Source organism: Pongo abelii, chromosome 7, assembly GCF_028885655.2.
Source record: "Pongo abelii isolate AG06213 chromosome 7, NHGRI_mPonAbe1-v2.0_pri, whole genome shotgun sequence".
Lineage (NCBI taxonomy): Eukaryota > Metazoa > Chordata > Mammalia > Primates > Hominidae > Pongo > Pongo abelii.
Genome location: NC_071992.2, coordinates 84,130,400 through 84,151,251, shown reverse-complemented (window position 1 = coordinate 84,151,251; position 20,852 = coordinate 84,130,400). Strand labels below are relative to the sequence as shown.

At 35.3% G+C, this 20,852-nt stretch overlaps 1 long non-coding RNA gene across 9 annotated transcripts in view; it reads right to left on the bottom strand.

Moving 5' to 3' along the window:
- The window catches only part of LOC112134679 (uncharacterized), a 60,658-nt gene that overhangs the window by 23,238 nt on the left and 16,568 nt on the right, over positions 1-20,852 (bottom strand). For 3 of the 9 annotated variants that reach the window (XR_002916039.3, XR_010141174.1, XR_010141172.1), the window contains exons 2-4: positions 12,871-12,956; positions 10,191-10,350; positions 9,321-9,494 (exon numbers count right to left, since the gene is read on the bottom strand). This is a non-coding gene — a long non-coding RNA (uncharacterized LOC112134679). Of the gene's footprint in view, positions 1-2,214; positions 2,635-4,528; positions 4,616-6,916; positions 7,566-9,320; positions 9,495-10,190; positions 10,351-12,870; positions 12,957-20,852 lie in introns of those variants that run through there. The other 6 variants (XR_008527995.2, XR_008527999.2, XR_010141171.1 and 3 more) reach the window with 5 other exon arrangements.

Below are 20,852 nucleotides of genomic sequence, written 5' to 3'. Positions count from 1 at the left end.
AGATTTATTCATTTATACATGATGGAAAATAATGAAAGTCTAATTTTATCATTTCTTCTTTATCCATTAACTGGGAATGATTCCACAATGAGCAACTTCTTTTCATCAACTATTGTACGACTTTGAGGTACAGTTAATATACGAAAGTCAAGATAAATATTTATTTCTCTTTTTCACCAGTTTTCACATACTGAGGTAACCTAATTTCTTAAAAGGTGACCAGTGAAGGCAGTGAGGGGGGTATGTCTGAGATGAGCTCATAAATTTAATTATATTAATTGTTTCAATACACTGAACATCTTATGGAAGCTCAGATTCTTCCGAAGATGGGACAATATTTTTTTTGCCCCAAAGATGCGACAATCTAAGCATCCGTAAAATGCCTCTTAAACTTGATTCCTGAGTCCTTTTGATAGACCCACAGGTGAATAGATTTCTTGATTTCTGGCCCCAAAAATGCCCTAGGTTCATCCTGGGTATCTGTCGTTCTGGGCCTGGAATCAGCCACATCTCTAAGAAGCCCTTGTCCCTTTATGGCCCCTGTCCTTTGACTGCATTTTTATGGGACTGTGCTGGGACTCAACTGCCCATTAGATAGTGTTTTCAACCTCTCTCATATTTTATGAAGGACATTTTTTCTCTTGAAATACTAAAAATGTATTTTTGTCCCTTGAATTACATTTTTTCTTGAATTACTACAGATGTGGCAGAACACTTATTGTCTTTGAGTTGATCAGCTAAAACCCAGATAGTTGGTCACAAGAACCACAGTAAAATTTAATTCTAAAATATAATAAAGAGAACTGAATGATAAAGTTGCTATGTTCCCTGCAGCAACCGATTGGATCCTCATTTCTCCATACACACCACTAAAGGTACAGCTGAAAACCTAGGAATTTCCATTTTTTTAAGCTATGACAGTAGGTCCAACTGTAAACTCCCATACAGGGAGTCAACCAACAATCTTCCAACAAACTAGAACAGGCCAATTTTGTTTGTTTTTAATCACAATACCTAGGTAGTTTTAAGAGAACCTTGGTTTCAAATGATGTTAGTTCTAGAGTCTTTCATTTATTTATGATTTTAACATAATTACTGCATACTTCTTGTATGTATAGGACACTGGAGATTCTAAGATGAATAAGATAAGGAACCTACCCTCAAACTGCTTATGCTACATGGAGAAATTAGTGTCAAACAGTGTCCAAGATTTACACAACATAATCTAAGCAACTGAAGGAAAATTAAGTATATTTATTCTTTTGACCCTTCAAGAAGAGTAATTCAAATTAATAATAAGCTACAATTTTAAATTTTTTCACTTGGTAATTATAGATTATTGAAAAAGAAAAAAACAAATTAATAAAAAGGAGTAAATAATTTACTGGAAACAGCATAATTTTGAGTCAAAGAAGGAAACATTGGGGTTTTATCCGCTGAAACTGTGAGACCTTTAAATGTAAAGTGCCACACATCTGGTTGCCACGGCCTCAGGGCCACAGCAATAAGCAGGCAAGAAAAAGGACTATGTCATTCTTACAAATCCTGACATCAGACTTGACATGCAGCCAAAGTGTTTTAGGACTTGGCAATGTTATTTTATTGACACATGTCAAATAATTCTAATTTATGGCCATATAATCCTACATCTTGAGGTTCAGCTTTGCAACACACAATGGAATTCAATACAATGGTAGTGTTAATATTAGAGCCAAGTGAAATGAGAACTCAACTTTTAGGTTGAGCTTTATGAGTAACAAACAGAATCATAAGGTGTTTAATTGTTTGGTTGTTTTACTAATTTTGTGGCCTCTGAATGTGCTTATACCTTCACTGGATTTAGCTTTATTTTCTTACTTTAAGTAATCCAGGACACAACTTAAGAGATGATGGAAATAAAACATGTCATATGCAAAAGGTCGAAGTTTACATAAAATAAAGAAATCCATGCAAAGAATTCTCAATGAAAGTTCAATCTTTGTGAAACAGACTAGATATGTTATTTTTGACAGATGAATATCTTACTTTTGAAGAAACCTCAGAAAAGTACTCTCAATTTCATTCAGTCATCTCTGCAAGTATTGAATATTATTATTCTTGGCCATTCTGATTTATATTCATATATCAGGCAATTTTCCATTTAAACCACTAAGTTTTTATTTATTGGCACTAAAATTGGTTTAAAAGTACACATAATGAACTACTCTGTAATATCTTTACTTCTGAATAGCAATGCAAAAATTCTAAGGTAAAAAAAGTAGCAAATGGAATCCAACAGCACACTGAAAAGGAGTATATCATCACAAGTTGTGTTTATTTCAAGATTGCAAGTATGGGCCAGGTGGGGTGTGGTGATTCAATCTCATAATCCCAGCACTTTGGAAGATGGAGGTGGGAAGATCATTTGAGGCCAGGAGTTTGAGACCAGCCTGGGCAACATAGGGAAACCCTGTCTCTACCAAGAAAAAAAAACTAAACAAAAAAAATTAGCCAGGCATGATGGTGCATGCCTGTAGCCGCAGCTACTTGGGAGACTCAGGCAGGAGGATCACTTGAGCCCAGGCGTTCAAGGCTGCAGTGAGCTATGACCGTGCCACTGCACTCCAGCCTCAGTGACATAATAACACTCTGTCTCTACAAAGAAAAAAAAAATGCAAGTTTGGTTCAGTATTAATAAATCTATCAGTTTGATTCATCATATTAATAGTTCTATGAAGAAAAACTACATATCAAATCTACAGGTAATGAGAAAGCATTCTAGGATACTCCATTTTTAATATTATAGTATTTATACCTCAGTCCCCCAAGCTAGCATTTATACATAATGTGGAAACATTAGCTGCATTCCTGCTAAAGACAGGGATAAAACTAGAAACCCCCACTCATTACATTGGCAGTGGTAAACAATGTAGACAGGAAGAAGATGGTGTTTAAAATAGTAACCCAAAAGATATGCCTTTATGATTACCATTTTAAATATTATCTTATTTTCTACTATATTGTTAAACTATGTGTGTGTACTTTTACGTGTGTGTATATATATATATATTCACACAGATATAGAAAATGAGAGAATGAATCAAGAGATCAGAGAGGATGTCCAGTGACACACTGATAGATTATTTCTGATATGTGTCAGGAGGTATTTTGAAAAATTGTCACTTTCTTCTTTGTACTTTCCTGGATATCACTTGAGTTTGATTTTACAGAAAACATAATCCTTAATTTAATAAAATCTTCTTAGAAAAAGCAGTAATTCTTTAAGAATCTCTCAAAGTGGAATTATATAACTTTAGATACAGACTTGGAGGTAAAGTCGAATTATTCCTGACCACCAAATATAATATGATGTGAGATGATATGATATGATCGAGATATCTGGCTTTATATAACTGTCTTACTGTCCAAAGTCTTTCAAACATTCCCAAGGCAGTAAAAAACAAAATCATACCATCTTCACTTGCTTTAATAGATGCTGCCTTTAGTTTTAGTTTGGAACAAAGAATAGACAGTGGGCTCCCCAGTGTCACTTAAAATCCAAGTTCCATTCTTTTTGAATCTGAAAGGATAGACTTAAACATTTATTTAAGTTAATTATGCAAAGAAGAGGCCCTGGAACCATATTACTGGCCACTAAAATCTTTTTCTCCTAGTCCAGCTTGAAAGAGGTGATTTAATATTTAATTGTAGGGAAGGATCAGGATCCTTCCAGCACTTTCCATAGTTTTTCCATAAATAAATAATTCTATTCATTAGATACGTATTTATTGATTTTCTGCTGTGCCAGTCACTGTTTTATGCTTCAAGGATCCATGACAATTGAAAAGAGAAGTCCTGTATAAGAGGGTAAGAAAGGGGGAACTCACATGTACACATGTATATGCCATACAGTATTTAAAGACACAAAGAAGAGAAAGGTCTTATACTGGAGTTGAGACAAAGAAACAAGAAAAGAATCAATGAAGCAATGCTGCTTGAATTCATTTTTAAAAGTTGAGTGTGGTTTTCAAGCAAACAGCAGAGTAAGTTGCATGTGCAAATCATGGAGATAAAGAACTAATAGATGAGTATGATCAGATTATATGATACAAATTGAGAAAAGGAAGAGGCAGCTCAAGATAGACAAGAGAGTAAAGCCAAATCACAAAAAGCCTGGCTCTATGAGGACAGCCCATCAATACAGACCCTATTCTCTGGCTAGAATGACCTCCTTCTGATGCCTTGACCAGAAAACTTCTACATAACCTTCAAGACCCAAGTGAAAAATCAACCTTCTTTGAAGCTACCACCGACTTAGCACTTACAGCAAAGCATTTATCATATAAACATTTGCGAGATGACTGAAATGCAGGTCAATAAAGTAAGGTGGAATATTATGGGAATATCAGAGATAAAATTTCACTTGTTGGACTAGGCTGTATGCTTAGTATAAAAACTTGATTGCTGAGTCTGAGCAAGTGAATTTCACTACTACTTTCAATGAGTAGGTTATGATTGAATGATTTTTAGAAAGACATTTGTTTCCCACCTGCTTTTACCCTTCAAAGACCTATTTTTCTTGGCAAAGTCACACCCACAGATTTGGCTCCATGTGAAGTTTGCATTTTCATTAATTCTGAAAAAATATAGTCAAAGTTTAACACATGCTTAAGTGTTAGTTAAGTTTGCCCTTTATATAGGCCCCAAGCACAGGTGTACTCAGTTTACATTGGTCATTATGTATGACATTATGTTATTTTAAGCAACGATACTGATTTTGCTGAAAAATAGGTTAAATATGTGTAGAAATAGCTTTGTATAAAGCTTTTTGGCTAAGATTATTTGCTACAATAACCAAATCAACTATATTCTAATAAAATTACAATTCATAAGTTATTTATGATATGATTTATTCTATCCCTGGGAAGATTTAAACTTGTAACATTTTTGTTATGCAAACAAAAATGAATGAACACACAAGCTGAAACCTAGTTAAATCAACTACAACATGTAGACTCTAAAAGTTAAAGTTATTATTTGATCAGAAGAATCGGACTCTTTCATTTTTCAGCAACATTATTCAGCTTATACTTTGTGTTGAGCTCATAGCAGACACTTAAGATTAGTAAATGTCTGTGGAACTGAACTGAAGTATTAAGCACTATGGAGATGATGAAGAAATTAAGTAAAAGTCTACCGTCAAGGAATTAAACGTATGTTTAGAGATACTACACACAGAAATCAGAGGTTTCTAGACAGGGTAATCTTAGAGATTCTCTTGTCCAAACTCTTCATTTCACAATTGAGAAAGCATAAGCCCAAGTGGAGATGACTTGCCTAGACCTGGCCACGATGGCAAGACTGATGGTCACCCTGGCCTCCAAAGGAAGGGACACAAGGGGCAAGTGAAGTCACATCAGGGGCAAATGCAAATCAACTGATTTAGATTTTAAAAATACATAAGATGGGCTGGGCTTGGTGGCTGACACCTGTAAACCCAGCACTTTGGGAGGCCAAGGTGGGTGGATCACCTGAGGTCAGGAATTCGAGACCAGCCTGGCCAACATGGTGAAACCTTGTCTCTACTAAAAATACAAAAATTAGGCGGTCATGGTGGCAGGCGCCTGTAATCCCAGCTACTTGGAGGCTGAGGCAAGAGAATCGCCTGAACCTGGGAGGTGGAGGTTGCAGTGAGCGAAGATCATGCCACTGCACTCCAGCCTGGGCGACAGAGCAAGAATTCGTCTCAAAAAAGAAAATAGATAGATAGATAGATAGATAGATAGATAGATAGATAGATAGATAGATACAGATATAGATATATAGATATGATGTGAGTCCAGTGAAAACACGGGACAATATTCATAGCATATAAGAGAGAAACAGCCTTGTAGCCTATCAACCCCTATGCTCTCCAACTCCTGTCCCAGTGCCTGTGAGAAACACAACCTATCCACTAGCATCCACAAACATCCATGCATTGCTGCTAGGACATCAGTTCAGGAGTTTCACTATAGATCTGAAGAGTTGTAGTTTAGGGGCCAAGGCACAGAATTGAAGCCTTCTCCCATCTCTTTCTTTCCTTCATCTTTCTCTCCCTCTTAGGGCCAAAACTAATTTTTGCAGTCTTTATTCTGAGAGGTGACTTTGTAATGATTTCTAAAGCTTTCTAAAAAGTAATTTACTATGCTCTTTAAGTTTTTATACTGTGCATATTATTTTATAATAAAAAATCAAAAGAGTAAGGCATCCAACTCAAAAAAATGAAATTAATTGGATTCAACTGACTTCATAGGCCATAACCAAATGAGGTTCTGTTTTTCAAAAATCACATGATGCATCCAACTGATCTGTGTTTGTTAAAAGATTTAATATCAAAGAGTAGAATGCTTAATTGGTAGGAATTTCCCAAATTTACCCAACTCATTTGTTTGTTTTATTTTACAACCAATATGATCTTATTTATGACTCTTCCTTGTAGAGATTTTGAGAAGAGAAAATACTAAGGGAAGATACATTATAAGCAATTAAATATTATAATTTGGCACATATTTTTAATTTTATTTTTCAGGGAACTGTTACACACAAGTCACTGTAATCAATGTCTGATACTAAGCTGAGGGCTGTTTCTCTTTTACAACTGAGATAGGTAACATTTGAGTGACTTACTTCATTTAGTAGTATGACCAGACACAAGTGTTGGCAGAGTGCTGAAGTGGCTGGTGTCCTGAGCAGTAGGAAGTTCTGCCCAAGCAGCCTCTTCTGTCTGGGCTGGTGACCTAGCTAAGGATCCTGTAGTCTCTGGAAGTGTGCTCCATGGCCACACATGAGTGGTTTTTCATTCCTTCTGCCTGCCCCGTGGACCCCTGGTGTTAATATGGTAGAATAAATCTGAATTTTAAAAACTGTGTGTTGTGCCAGGAATGGTGGCTCATGCCTATAATCCCAGCACTTTGGGAGTCTGAAGTGGGAGGATGCTTGAGGCCAGGAGTTTGAGACCAGCCTAGGCAACATAGCAAGACTCTGCCTCCACAAAAATTCTAAAAATTAGGTGCACACTGGTAGTCCCAGCTACTGGGGAGGCTGAGGGGGGAGGATTTTTTGAGCCCAGGAGGTTAAGGTTGCAGTGAGCTATGATTGCACCATTTCATTCTAGCCTGGGTGACAGAGCAAGACCGTGTCTCAAACCAAACCAAATCGAACAAAACACTTTGTGTTATGATCCATTAGTGGGTCATGATGTCAGTTTAGTAGATTGCAGTAAGGATTTTTTTTTAAGAAGAAAAATATAATGATGTCAATTTTCCTAATTGTGCCCAGTGAATGGGAAGGGACAAACAAGCAGATCTTCTAAATCTATTTATCTGTATTAGCTACAGCTGCCATAACAAAATCTCACAGACTGGGTGGCTTAAACAACACAGATTTCTTTTCTTACAGTTCTGGAGGATGGAGGTTTAAGATCATGATGTCAAGAGGTTTATTTTTTCATGCGGCGTCTCTCCTTGGCTTGTAGCTATTCACCTTCTAGCCATTTGCTCACATGACCTTTCCTCTGTGTGTGGGCATCCCCGATGTCTCTTGCTCTTCTTAGAAAAATACCAGTTATGTTGGATTAGAGCCTCACAGTTACCAACTCTTTTCACCTTAACTACTTCTTAAAGGGGGGTATCTCCAAAGACAGTTACACTGGGGATTAGGGCTTCAACATGTGAATCTTGGGAGAGGGACACAATTCAGTCCCTCATACCACCCTACCTGTTCTCACCTAACACGCACTGCCCCCCTCCGCCAACACACACACACATAGCTTTTAGAGTAAATGCCAGCACCCCAAGTGTCTCTGCCATAGAACAGAAAAACATTTGTCTCTGGGTTAGTATAGGAAGAAATTAAACAAAAACCGTGAGTTGAATTAAAACCAATGAACCTGAATTAACTAAATAAAATGTAACAATTGCAGATTTAATAAATTTTAAGAGAATTAAACACCAAGGTTACTTTTGATTTTCTTAAACTCATTGTTCTTCCGCTCAGTAAAATATCTGCAAATGTATTCATTGAATTTAAATTTAAAAATTGCACTTTCAAATTTAGCTAATTCCAGATTAGCTAGATTAAAAACTAAAAGATTTCTTTTGTGTTCTAAACAAAGAATCTATGCACACTTGGCACCTGATTATCTTACTCATCTCCAAGGAAAAATAATCAGGAAGTTTTCTTTTTGTTCCTTTTTAATGAGGTTTTGTTTTGTTCTTTTTTAATGAGAACCCTCAAATCACTGTGTGATGTGGCACTATGACACAGTCATGATAATAAATCAATGTTTCCATAAGTTAGAAAAAGCATTCCTAAAACAGATTCCAGAATTTATGAAAATTGAATGATAATAAATAAAGTATTATGAAATAATAGGAGAATAATGAATTATTCAACAAACGATGCAGGAACATTGAGTAAATATTTAAAGAATATATACATACAAAACGTCCAGGTGGATTTAAAAATTGATTATAAATGAAATCATAAAATGTAGAAGAAAGTGGGAGTGAATATGTAATTGATTTCAGAGCACAGATAGACATAAGAAGTATTGAAAACAAAGAAAAGAATTTTCTAGGAAAATATTACTAAATGCAACTTTATCAAAATGAAATATTTCTATATCAAAAGCTAACATTAAATTGTAAGAATGAGAGATTGAATGGAAATGTTTGCCTCTGTTTCTTGCCAAGATCCACTAAAACGACAGATTGCTAAAGGTAAAGAAACTGCAAACCCACAAGGACAAAGAGGAGTGAAGATGACAATAACAAAATTTGGATGCAAAAGGATTATGAATAACTGCTTTAGAAAACTGAGAAAATAGAATTCTCTCAGCAGTAGAGAAAGCTGAGAGGCAACTTGATTTGTACTACAGACCCCCAAAGTTCAGTAATTGATGGTACCAGGTACCCCTGAAAGTGGGAATGAGGTTAAAGCTAAAAAGAAAGGGATGGGTTGAAACTGTGCTTAATAAGTAGTTGTCTTTACTCCCAACCACTGCCACTAGGAAAAGATCTGAGAAACCATTCCTTTTCTATCTGGCAGAAAGCTTGGGGTATATTCTCTGGAGAGCAAGAAAAGATGTTTTCCAGATTGGAGGACACCAGGCACAATTGTAGGCAGAATTATCACGCGGAAAAGAGGCAGATTAAGGAAAATATACACGTTGAATGCTAAGAAACTTCTCCTTCACCTCTTGCTTGGAATCAACTCACAGAATTTTGGCAGGCAGGACAGTAGAAGATTCTTTTCAGTGGAACATTGAACAACTGAAGAGAAAAGCTAAAAGTACTTACGTCATGGGCTCCTCAATACAGCAACACCATCAGCAGCAACAAAATTAGCTCAGTCCATCACTCTACTGAGAAGACTACAATCGACCACCATATGCACAGAAAAACTTCCATCAGTGCTTTTGCACTTCCAACATTTTAACAGGCAACCAAAGAAAACTAGATATCCAGAGAAAGCTGCAACATGAAACAGAAAAAGAAAAAAGCTACTCACAGACAACAGAAAGGATATACAAGGACATATAAACTTAAACAATTATATAGTTCTCAGAGGAATAAAAGAAGTATGGTTTCCAAAAAATGTCAATGGGATTGTATTTTTAAATTCTACTTGGAAAACAGGACTACACCAAGAAAAAAAAATGTAAATAAAATAGCAAAAATTTTAAAAAAAGAACAATAAAGATGATAAAAATCTTCCAGAATGTAGACAAGAAAGATAAGGAGATGAAACATAAGAGAGAAAATATAAGAAAGTCGGAGTATTATTCTGGGATGCTTGATACCAAAAAAAATAGATATTAAAGAGAGAAAAAAGACACAACAAGGAAAAAGAAGAGGAGAAAAATAAACAAAATATTTCAGTATTTTTTTTTCTAGGACAAGGGTTTCCATATTGAAAAAGCATATTGAGTGTTTATTACAAATGGATAAATATGAAAACACATCAAGGTACAACATTATTAAATTTCAAGCACTGTGGACTAAAAGAAAATCCTACAGGCGTCCAAAAAAAGGGGGGAAATTCAGATTATATTCAAAGTATAAAATAATTGTAATGAAGAGAAGCTATCAACGGTAACCACTGCAGCTAGAAGAAAAGAAAACAATGCCTTCAAAATTCTGAGGAAAATCATAAATGGAATTTGTCACCTGCAGGATAGTGGTCTGGGCAGTTTATTTCATCACATTAGGGACCTCAGGATGTAAGTATCATCTTTAGTTTTACTCTTGGGCTGGTCAAGATTCCACAGAAAATAATTTTCCAATCTCCTGCCTGGAGGGTATTTCCTGGTAGCCAGAATTCTGTGAACTGAGTCCAGGAAATGAGTGTGTAAGAGATATCTCACCATTCAGTCCTGAAATACCTTCATATAGCCAGACTATTGATTAAGTGTGAGGGAATAATAAGGATCATCTCAGATATGCATCATTTTAAGGCAGTTTTCAATCAAAGCAAGGGATTAAACAAAGAAAAGTTAAAGCACAGATTCCAGAAAACCATGGTTCAGATACACACTGAAGGTGGGGAACTCCTCCAGAAGACGGCAAAAGAAAGGTCTATGAGGACAGTATCTTTACAGCAGGCCTAGGGAGCAGATGCACAGACTACAGCTGCTCAGAGGCTCTGGGAGAGATATCTGTTGGCAGATTAAATTAATAGAATATCTATTATTTTTTAAGATATTAGGAAGCAATTTACACAATTCAGGGAAAGACATAAAATATAGAAATGTAAGCAAACAAAAAGCAAGAGATTTGTTTCTCCAGGAGAAACAAAAAGTTGTAATGAAGGATAAAAGTAATGATAGACTCTCTATACAGTTCAGCTATGAATACCGTTGCACAGTCTTGATAATATAGGCACTAAATATTTACCTGAGCAATATTATTATTGTTATTTATATGGGTGGCTGAGTAGTATGAGGATGGGAGTGGAGGGTGGTGGGGCAGCAAAACAAAAGCTAAATCTTCATCATAGGGAGCCAAAAAAAATAGATACTTTTTGATATATTTTTATTGAGATTTGATAAAGATTTTTCTAATAAAGATATTAAAAAGTCAATAAATAGCATAATATTCTACTTAGAGATATGAATATAAATGCTAAAAGAGCTAATAAAAATGTCTCTCTTAAAGAAGACATTTGTCATGAGAGACTGAGATAAAGAGATAAAAAGATACAGATAGATGATATATATATAAATAGAATAAACTTTCTAGAATTTTTTAACCTTGTATTATTTGTATCAATATATTTGAAAAAATTAAAACTATATTTAAAATGTCTAGAAATTGTAAAGCAATAGAAGTGGATAACAACTTGTAACAAGTATTACTCAAGGCCAATATCTTTAATATAAAAACTATTTTTAAAATTAATTTTTAAAATCACTAACCCTCCAGTAGGGAAAAAAAATGACCAGAGGAGAGATAATTTACAGGGTAACAGATGTCAAAAAGCACAATCTTTTTTAGTAATAAAAATTGAAACAATAATGAGATTTTTTTTTTTACCTATCAAATTAGAAAATAATAACAGAGCACTAGTACTCTCCAATGAATGGTACAAATGCTCTCCCATAGGCTCTTTTATTGAATCTATGAAATGATTCAATCTTTCCCAAAAGGTATTTGCTAATATATATAAAGTATTTTTAAAATTCTTATGTTATTTAACTAGTAACTCAATTTCTAGGAATCTTTCCAAGGAAAATAAAATCAGAATTGTAAATAAAGTTTTATGCATTGGAAAGTTGGAAACAACTTCATATTCAAATTAATACCAATGTTTTTTGTTCATGAACATTTATCAAACTGTAGAACAATGACTTGTTCACTGTTCTACCTGTATATTATATGCTATAAAGTGCAAAAGTAAAAAGAAAATGTTTAAATATGTATAAATCATATTTTTATTAAAAAGTCAATAAAGTGAAAATGTTCATAATTGAAAAAGCAGCAATATGTATGATAGTACCCAATTTGTAAAAAGTAATTGTATAGAAGTAAAATAAAAGTTATAGAATCTTGTGTTATAGCAATGCATTATATTTATTTTATCATGTTATCTAAAATAATTATATTGAAAAAATGATATTTGTGTAGCAAGTTTGACCAGACTTGTTCCTATCAAAGGCATATCTTATTTGGGTCATTGTGTAACCACTTTCCTTACATGTTTATTTTCTGGAATTGTCCCAAATAGACCTGCTGAACACATGAATTGTTACAATAAAAATATGGGACATCAACAGTGTTACTAGATTATCAAAGAAAAAGCAATGGCATTTATTGACTTCAGAAACAAGCAGTGGAAGGCATAGTAGAAAACAAGATGCAAATCACAAGAGCAAGAAATTAAAACTTAAAAGAACAACAAAAAATGTCTAGGGATAAGTCTAAAAATTTCATAAGACTTCTATTAAAAATATTTAAAATCTCCAATAAAGCATTAACAAAGCCAGTTTTCCTGAAATTACTTCACATGTACAAAACAATTAAATCCCAGCAGGGATTTTTTTTTCATTTTTGAAATTTGCAAACTAATTTTAAATTGTATATAAATAAAGTTCCAAGGCAATCTGGGGAAAAAAAGGCAAAGAAGTGGGGGCTTTCCTTTTTAGATATTGACGTGATACAAAGCCATAGTAATTAAAATACTATGGTCCTGGCCCAGCAAGGCTAGGGCTGTCAAATAGGCCCATTGAATGGAATAGATAACTCAGAATTAGACCTTTTAAAAAATCTATGATAACTTAGTACAAATAACCTTATACAAGTATTGGGAATAAGAAATGATTCAGTAAAGGATGTGGGATTATAGGCTCACCATATGGAGAAAATCTAAAGTTAGTTCTCTATCTCAGTCCAGATCTAACGTCGTATAAATTGTAGATCTCAATGTGAAAGGTGCATCTGTAAAGGTAAGAGCAGAAAATAAAATGTGTAAAAACTTTGTGACCATACATAAATATGATGTAAACATTTAGGAATTTGATAATACCACAATTGTGGATTCTATTCAACTACGGATATAAAAGGCAAAATTAATGAATAGGTGTCAGAATAAGATATTTGCCATCTCTAAAACTGGTGATGATTCAAAAACTAGAATATACAACTTCCTATAAATCAGCAAGAAAAAGGCAAAGTATCCAAAGGACTATGGTGCAAAAAGCATGAACTAGTCAACCTCACTAGAAGTAAAAAATGAACTTCAACTTACAAGATACCTATTTAAATGCACCAGAGGTGAAAGGATGCTAGAAAGTTTTTTAAACACCTACTATAGGAAAATGTATAGGGAAATAAAAGTCCTCAAACACTTCTGATTGTAGGTTAAAACTAGTACAATTCCATATGAACTTCAGAATAGTTGGTAGTTTCATTGGAACAGCTTTGAACCTGCAAATTGCTTTGGGCAGTATGCCATTTTAACAATATTGATTCTTCCTCTCCAAGATCATGGAATGTTATTCCATTTGTTTGTGTCATCTCTGATTTCTTTGAGGAGTGTTTTGTAATTCTCACTGTAGAGATCTTTCACCTTCCTGGTTAGCTGTATTCCTAGGTATTTTATTCTCTTTGTGGCAATTATGAATGGGTTCAGGTTCCTGTTTTGGCTCTCGGGTTGGGTGCTGTTAGTGTATAGGAATGCTACTGATTTTTGTACATTGACTTTGTATCCTGAGACTGTGCTGAAGTTGCTTATCAGCTCAAGGAGCTTTTGGGTAGAGACCTAGGGTTTCCTAGATATAGAATCATGTCACCTGTAAACAGGGATAGTTTGACTTCCTCTCTTCCTATTTGGGTGCCTTTTCTTTGTTTCTCTTATCTGATTGCTCTGAACAGACTTTCAATACGATGTTGAATAGGAGTAGTAAGAGTAGGCATCCTTGTCTTGTTCCAGTTTTCAACAGGCACGCTTCCAGCTTTTGCCCACTCAGTATGCTGTTGGCTGTCCATTCATTATAGATGGCTCTTAAGAATGATCCTTCAATGCCCAGTTTATTGTGGGTTGTTTTGTTTTTTGTTTTTTGTTTTTCTGAGATGGAGTGTCCCTCTGTTGCCCAGGCTGGAGTGCAATGGCACGATCTCAGCTCACTGCAGCCTCTGCCTCCTGGGTTCAAGTGATTCTCCTCCCTCAGCCTCCTGAGTATCTGGGAGTACAGGAGCCCACCACCATGTCTGGCTAATTTTATGTATTTTTAGTACAGACGGGGTTTTGCCATGTGGCCCAGGCTGGTTTCAAACTCCTGAGCTCAGGCAATTTGCCCACCTCAGCCTCCCAAAGTGCTGAGATTACAAGCGTGAGCCACTATGCTGGGCCTATTGTGGGTTTTTAACATGAAAGGATGTTGAATTTTTTTGAAAACCTTTTCTGTGTCTATTGAGATGATCATGTGGTTTTTGTCTTTAGTTCTGTTTATGAGATGAATCACATTTATTGATTTGTGTATGTTGAACCAACCTTGCATCCCAAGGATACAGCCTACTTGATCTTGGTAAATTAATTTTTGATGTGTTGCTGGGTTTTATTTGCTATATTTTGTTGAGGATTTTTACATTGATGTTCATCAAGGATATTGGCCTGAAGGTTTTTTCCTTTGTTGTATCTCTGCCAGGTTTTGGCATCAGGATGATGCTGGCCTCATAGAATGAGTTAGGGAGGTGTTTCTCCTCCTCAACTTTGTGGAATAGTTTCAGTACGAATGGTACAACTCTTCTTTGTACATCTGGTAGAATTCAACTGTGAATCCATCTGGTCCTGGGCTTTTTTTGGTTGGTAGACTATTACTGATTCAATTTCAGAGCTTGTTATTGGTCTGTTCAGACATTCAATTTCTTCCTGGTTCATTTTTGGGAGGATGTATGTGCCCAGGAATTTATTCATTTCTTCTAGATTTTCCACTTTGAGTGCACAGAAGTGTTCGTAGTAGTTTCCGATGGTTATTTGTATTTCTGTGGACTCAGGGATAATGTCCTCTTTGTCATTTCGATTGTGTTTATTTGAATCTTTTCTCTTTTCTTCTTTATTAATCTAGCCAGTTGTCTATCTGTCTTATTCATTTTTTCAAAAAACCACCGTCTGGATTTGTTGATCTTTTATGTGGTTTTTTTTTTTGTGTGTGCCCATCTTCTTCAATTCAGCTCTGATTTCAGTTATTTCTTGTTTTCTCCTAGCTTTGGGGTTCATTTGCTCGTGCTTCTCTAGTTCTTCCAGTTGTGATGTTAGGTTGTTAATTTGAGATCTTTTTAATTTTTTGATTTGGGTTTTTAGTGCTATATTTTCCCACTTAATGCTCCCTTATCTGTGTTCCAGAAATTCTGATATGTTATGTCTTTGTTCTCACCAGTTTCAAAGAACTTGTTAATTTCTGCCTTAATTTTATTATTTAGCCAAGAGTCATTCAGGAGCAGGGTTTAATTTCCATGTGATTGTATAGTTTTCAGCAATTCTTCATCTTGATTTCTATTTTTATTGTGCTGTGGTCTGAGATTGTGATTGGTTTGATTTCAAGTTTTTTATTTTTATTTTTTTTGAGTTTGCTGAGGGTTGTCTTATGTTGAATTGCATGGCCAATTTTAGAGTATGGGCCATGTGGTGATCAAAAAAATTTACATTGTGTTTTCTTTAGGTAGAGAGTTCTGCAGATGTCTGCTAGGTCCATTTGGTCAACTGTTGACTTCAGACCCTGAATGCATTTTTTATTTTTCTGCTTTGATGATCTATCTAATACTTCCAGGGGTGTTGAAGTCTCCCACAATTATTGTGTGTGAATCTAAGTCTCATTGTAGGTCTCTAAGAACTTGCTTCATGAATCTGGATGCACCTTTGTTGGGTGCATATAGATTTAGGATAGTTAGGTCTTCTTGTTGAATTGAACTCTTCACCATTATGTAATGCCCTTCTTTGTCTTTTCTGATCTTTGTTGATTTAAAGTCTATTTTATCTGAAATTAGGATTGCAACCCCTGATTTTTTATGTTTTCCATTTGCTTAGTAGATTTTTCTCTATCCCTTTATTTTGAGCCTATGAGTGTCATTGCATATGAGATGGGTCTTTTGAGACAGCATACCATTGGGTCTTGCTTCATTATCCAGTATATCACCCTGTGCCTTTTAATTGGGGCATTTAGCCCATTTGAATAGTCAAGGCAATCCTCAGCAAAAAGAACAAAGCTGAGGGAGTCACATCACCTGACTTCAAACTGTAATACAAGACTACCATAACCAAAACAGCATGGTACTGGGACAGAAACAGAAACATAGACCAATGGAACACAACAGAGAGCCCAGAAATAAAGTCACATACTTACAACCATCTGATCTTTAACAAAGGTGACAAGAACAAGCAATGGGAAAAAGACTCCCTATTCAATAAATGGTGCTGGGATAACTGGCTAGCTATATGCAGAAGACTGAAATTGGACCCCTTCCCTATACCATATACAAAAATTAACTCAAGATGGATTAAGACCTAAATGTAAAACCTAAAACTATAAAAACACTGAATGATAATCTAGAAAATACAATTTTGAATATAGGAAATGGAAAATATTTTATGATGAAAATGCCAAAAGCAATTGCAACAAAAGCAAGAATTGACAAATGGGACCTAATTAAACTAAAGAGCTTCTGCACAGCAAAAGATACTATCCACAGAGTAAACAGGCAACCTACAAAATGGGAGAAAATATTTGTAAACTATACATCTGACAAAGGTCTAATATCCAGAATGTATGAGGGACTTAAACAAATGTACAAGCAAAAAACAAACAACCCCATTTAAATGTGGGCATAGACATGAACAGGCACTTTTCAAAAGAAGACATATATGTGGCCAACAAGCATATGAAAAAGATCTCATTATCACTAATCACTGGAGAAATGCAAATCAAAATCACAATGAGATTCCATCTCACACCAGTCAGAATGGCTATTATAAAAAGTCAAAAAATTACAGATGTTGGCAAGGTTGCAGAGAAAAGGGAATGCTTATATACTTCTGGTGGAAGTATATTGTAAATTAGTTCAACCATTATGGAAAGCAGTGTGGTGATTCCTCAAAAAAATAAAAACAGAACTACTATGTGATCCAGCAGTCCCACTACTGGATATATATCCAAAGGAATATAGATTGTTCTACCATAAAGACACATGCACATGTATGTGTATGGCAGCACTATTCACAATAGCAAAGACCCACATTCCCATAAACAGTAGACTGGATTAAGAAAATGTGGTACATATACACCATGGAATACTATGCAGCCATAAAAAAGAATGAAATCATATCCTTTGCAGGAACATGGGTGGAACTGGAGGCCATTATCCTTAGCAAACCAATGCAGGAACAGAAAATCAAATACCATATGGTCTCACCTACAAGTGGGAGCTAAATAATGGAAACACATGGACCGATAGAGGGGAACAAAAGACACTGGGGCTTACTTGGGGGTAGAGGTTGGAGGAGGGAGAAGTTCAGAAGAAAAAGAAGAAAAGAAAAAAAAACTATTTGGTACTATGCTGAATACCTGGGTGTCAAAATAATCTACAGCACACCTCTGAGTCACAAGTTTACCTATATAACAAACCTGCACATGTATCCCTGAACTTAAATGTTAATTTAAAAAAAAAACCTGTGCAAGATTTCTGGAGACAAACATGATAGCACTTAATGAAATTAAGTACGTATGTACTCTGTATCACAGCAGTTCCATTCCTGGACATGTAGCCCTGAGAAACTCTCACACATAAGGGAACACAAGATGTGATTACAAGAAGTTGGAAACAATTCAGGTTTCCATCCCCAGAGGAGTCAATGAGCAAAATGTGATTCTGTGTAGGACAAAATACTTTACGGCAGTCACTCAGTAAAAGCGACCAGTGGATTAAAAAGAAAGAAAGAAAGAAACAGACAAACAAAACCACATTAGATTTATAGCACAATGTCATATATGAAAAAACTAATAAAATACATACAAACAAAATAACATATATTATTCAAAGATGTGCATATATTTCATTAACACATAGAAGGTGGATTAGCAGGACAATGTTAAGTATACTAGAGTGGCTGTGTATGTAAGAATTGGGAGTAGAAATGAAAATGGGGGTGAGGAGGAAAAACTAATGTAAAACAGAAGAGAGACCTTGTAAGTGACAAATAATGATTGCATGCCATGGACTGAGGATTATAATCAACTTATTTCTGTGAACCTGAGATCTCTATTACATACATAACTACGTTAAAACTTTTAGCCTGTATTTTTAGTAAGCACAACAATGATTCACAAACAAGACGGCTACAGGTCACCCTTTGGCAAACACTGAACTGTGGGATGAAGTCTGAAATGCTAGGCCCCATGATGATGAGCTCTTTGGGTATGGATTTGGTCAGACTCCCTAGATAAGCTCCCTATTTTAAGGCCAAAAAATGTGGAAATTTAATTACATGCACAAAATCCCTTCATAGCAGGAGCTAGATCAGTCTTTGATTGAACACCTAGAAGAAGGTTTGCGAACATCAGAGACCAGGAATCAGGTGGGGAGCAGGAGAGTTAGAATTCGGCTACCACGGAGGTGATAAGCAGCACGACATGTTTGTAGGAGAAATCACAAAGAATTAATTCTCACAAAGACTCACTTGTCTAGCCTGGAAGAAAGCAACCATCTGTGCTGTGAACCTCCATTTGGCAAAAAACTGAGGGTAGCCTCTAGTTGCTGAGAGTGATTCCTGGCCAACAGCTAGAAGGAAAATGGAGATCTCAGTTTTCCAGCTGCAAAGACATGAATTCTGCTAACAACCAGTGCTCTTGGAGGAAGACCCCCAAACCTCACATAGAACTGGGGCCCTGCCAACACCTTGGTTTCAGCCCCTGAGAAGAGAATCCAACAGTGCTATGCCCAGACTTCTGACTTACAGACACTGAGAGGCAATTAATATGTGTCGTTTAAAGCCACTAGGTGTGTGGTAGTTTGTTAGGAAACAATAGAAAATGAATATCACCTCCACTGATATCCCTGTCACCTCCTCTACTCACCTATCTCAATTTTCCATTAAGACTTTAGATCTACTTCCTCCAAAATATCCTTGATGTATTCCCACCTCTTGTCCTACAATATGTGTATTTTATCATTTCACTTATGATAAATTTTTTTAGTAATATTCATATGACTGTCTCTCCTGCAAGTCTATAAACTCCTTGGGAACACAAACTACCTTCTATTTGTCTTTGAATCTTTACTCTCAAACACAATGAATTGCACATCCAAGATGGTGAGTTAGATGCTTGCTGAATAAATAAATAACTAAATAATTAAGTCAATAAGAAAAAAAAGCCAAGAAAACATAAGATAAAACTCAAGTTTCTGTTGGGTGGCCAGAGGAATAGTAATTTTATTGACTGAAGCTAGGTAGGATGACCATATAATTTATTGTCCAAATTGGGGCACTTTTGAGTAAAAAGCTATTAAAATTATTTAAGCATTTCTGTTATTTAAGGACTATTTCTGTCAAAATGGAATGCATGTTCTGGCTTCTCCTAAATATAGAGATACTAGAACAAGCCCTATTGTTGTATAAAAGTCTGCTTACTTTCACTTGGCAAGGCAGCGCATTTAAAAACACCTGGTGTTCTCGAATTGAGGATATTTTATTTCTTCAGCTTAATTTCCTTCTCTGCCCCACATATCCTACTTAGGTCTGGATTCCTCTTAAGTTCCTTGTTTCTTGGGGCTACCAAAAAATTGTTTTCTTTACCTTACTCCTCAAATTAGCCCTAACACTGAACATTTACAAGGTAGACATCTGTATAATTATGGGAAAAGTACAGCTCTCAGTTAAGGTTAAAATTGGACAGTTCACTACACTCTACATGCTCCTGGGCTATGAATTGGCAGGGAATGAGTTAGGGAAGGATACTAACATTGTGAGGGAATTTTCATTTGTAATTCCACCATGATTACTTCAGGCTGTGTAGTGTATTAAGGACTATATTTTTATATAAACAGGAGACTGGCTCTAATAATAACAATGACAGCTAGAGCCTGAGTGCCTGCCTGATATTTGTCAGATAATTACTGAATAATATGTATTAGTTCATTATGTATCTTTCCTATATTATTCTCTAAACTCCTCTGCATGTTTGAAATATCTATAATTAAACTGCATTTAATTTTAAAACATTATGAATTAGATAGTTAAATATCATGATGATGATATGGCCATTCATTTTACATTTAGATATATTACCTGATCTAATCCTTATGAGAAATCTCAGTTTTGTCATTTGTTGTTTATGTAACTTTGGGAGAGTTTCTACTCCTTTTTATTTCAGTTACCTGTCTCTAAAAGAGGAATGATGATATAATTTACTTCACAGAGCTCTTATTAGGATTAAATATGCATAAATTATTTAAAAATAATCTGGTATATTGTATAGGCACAGAACAAGAGGTTTAAATAATTATCGTTATAACATTCCATGTTTTAGAGGAGGTTACTAAAATTCAGAGGTTAAGTAGACCTGACTGTGAGGCCTAAAATTTCTCTATCTTAGTACAATGCATCCCAACATAATCTCCTTACATAATGGCAAACTCATTTACATTGTAGTAGTAGATGGTAACAGTTACAGATTGTATTTTCCAAAGACAGACAGGTGCCTCCAATCTCACATCTTCTTATGAAATGTGACTTCGCTATTCTTCCATCCAGTGATAGAGTTTATATCTCCATTCCCTTAAATCTTAGTGGGCTCTGTGACTGCTTTGACTGACAGAATATGGCTGAAGTGATGCCTTGCC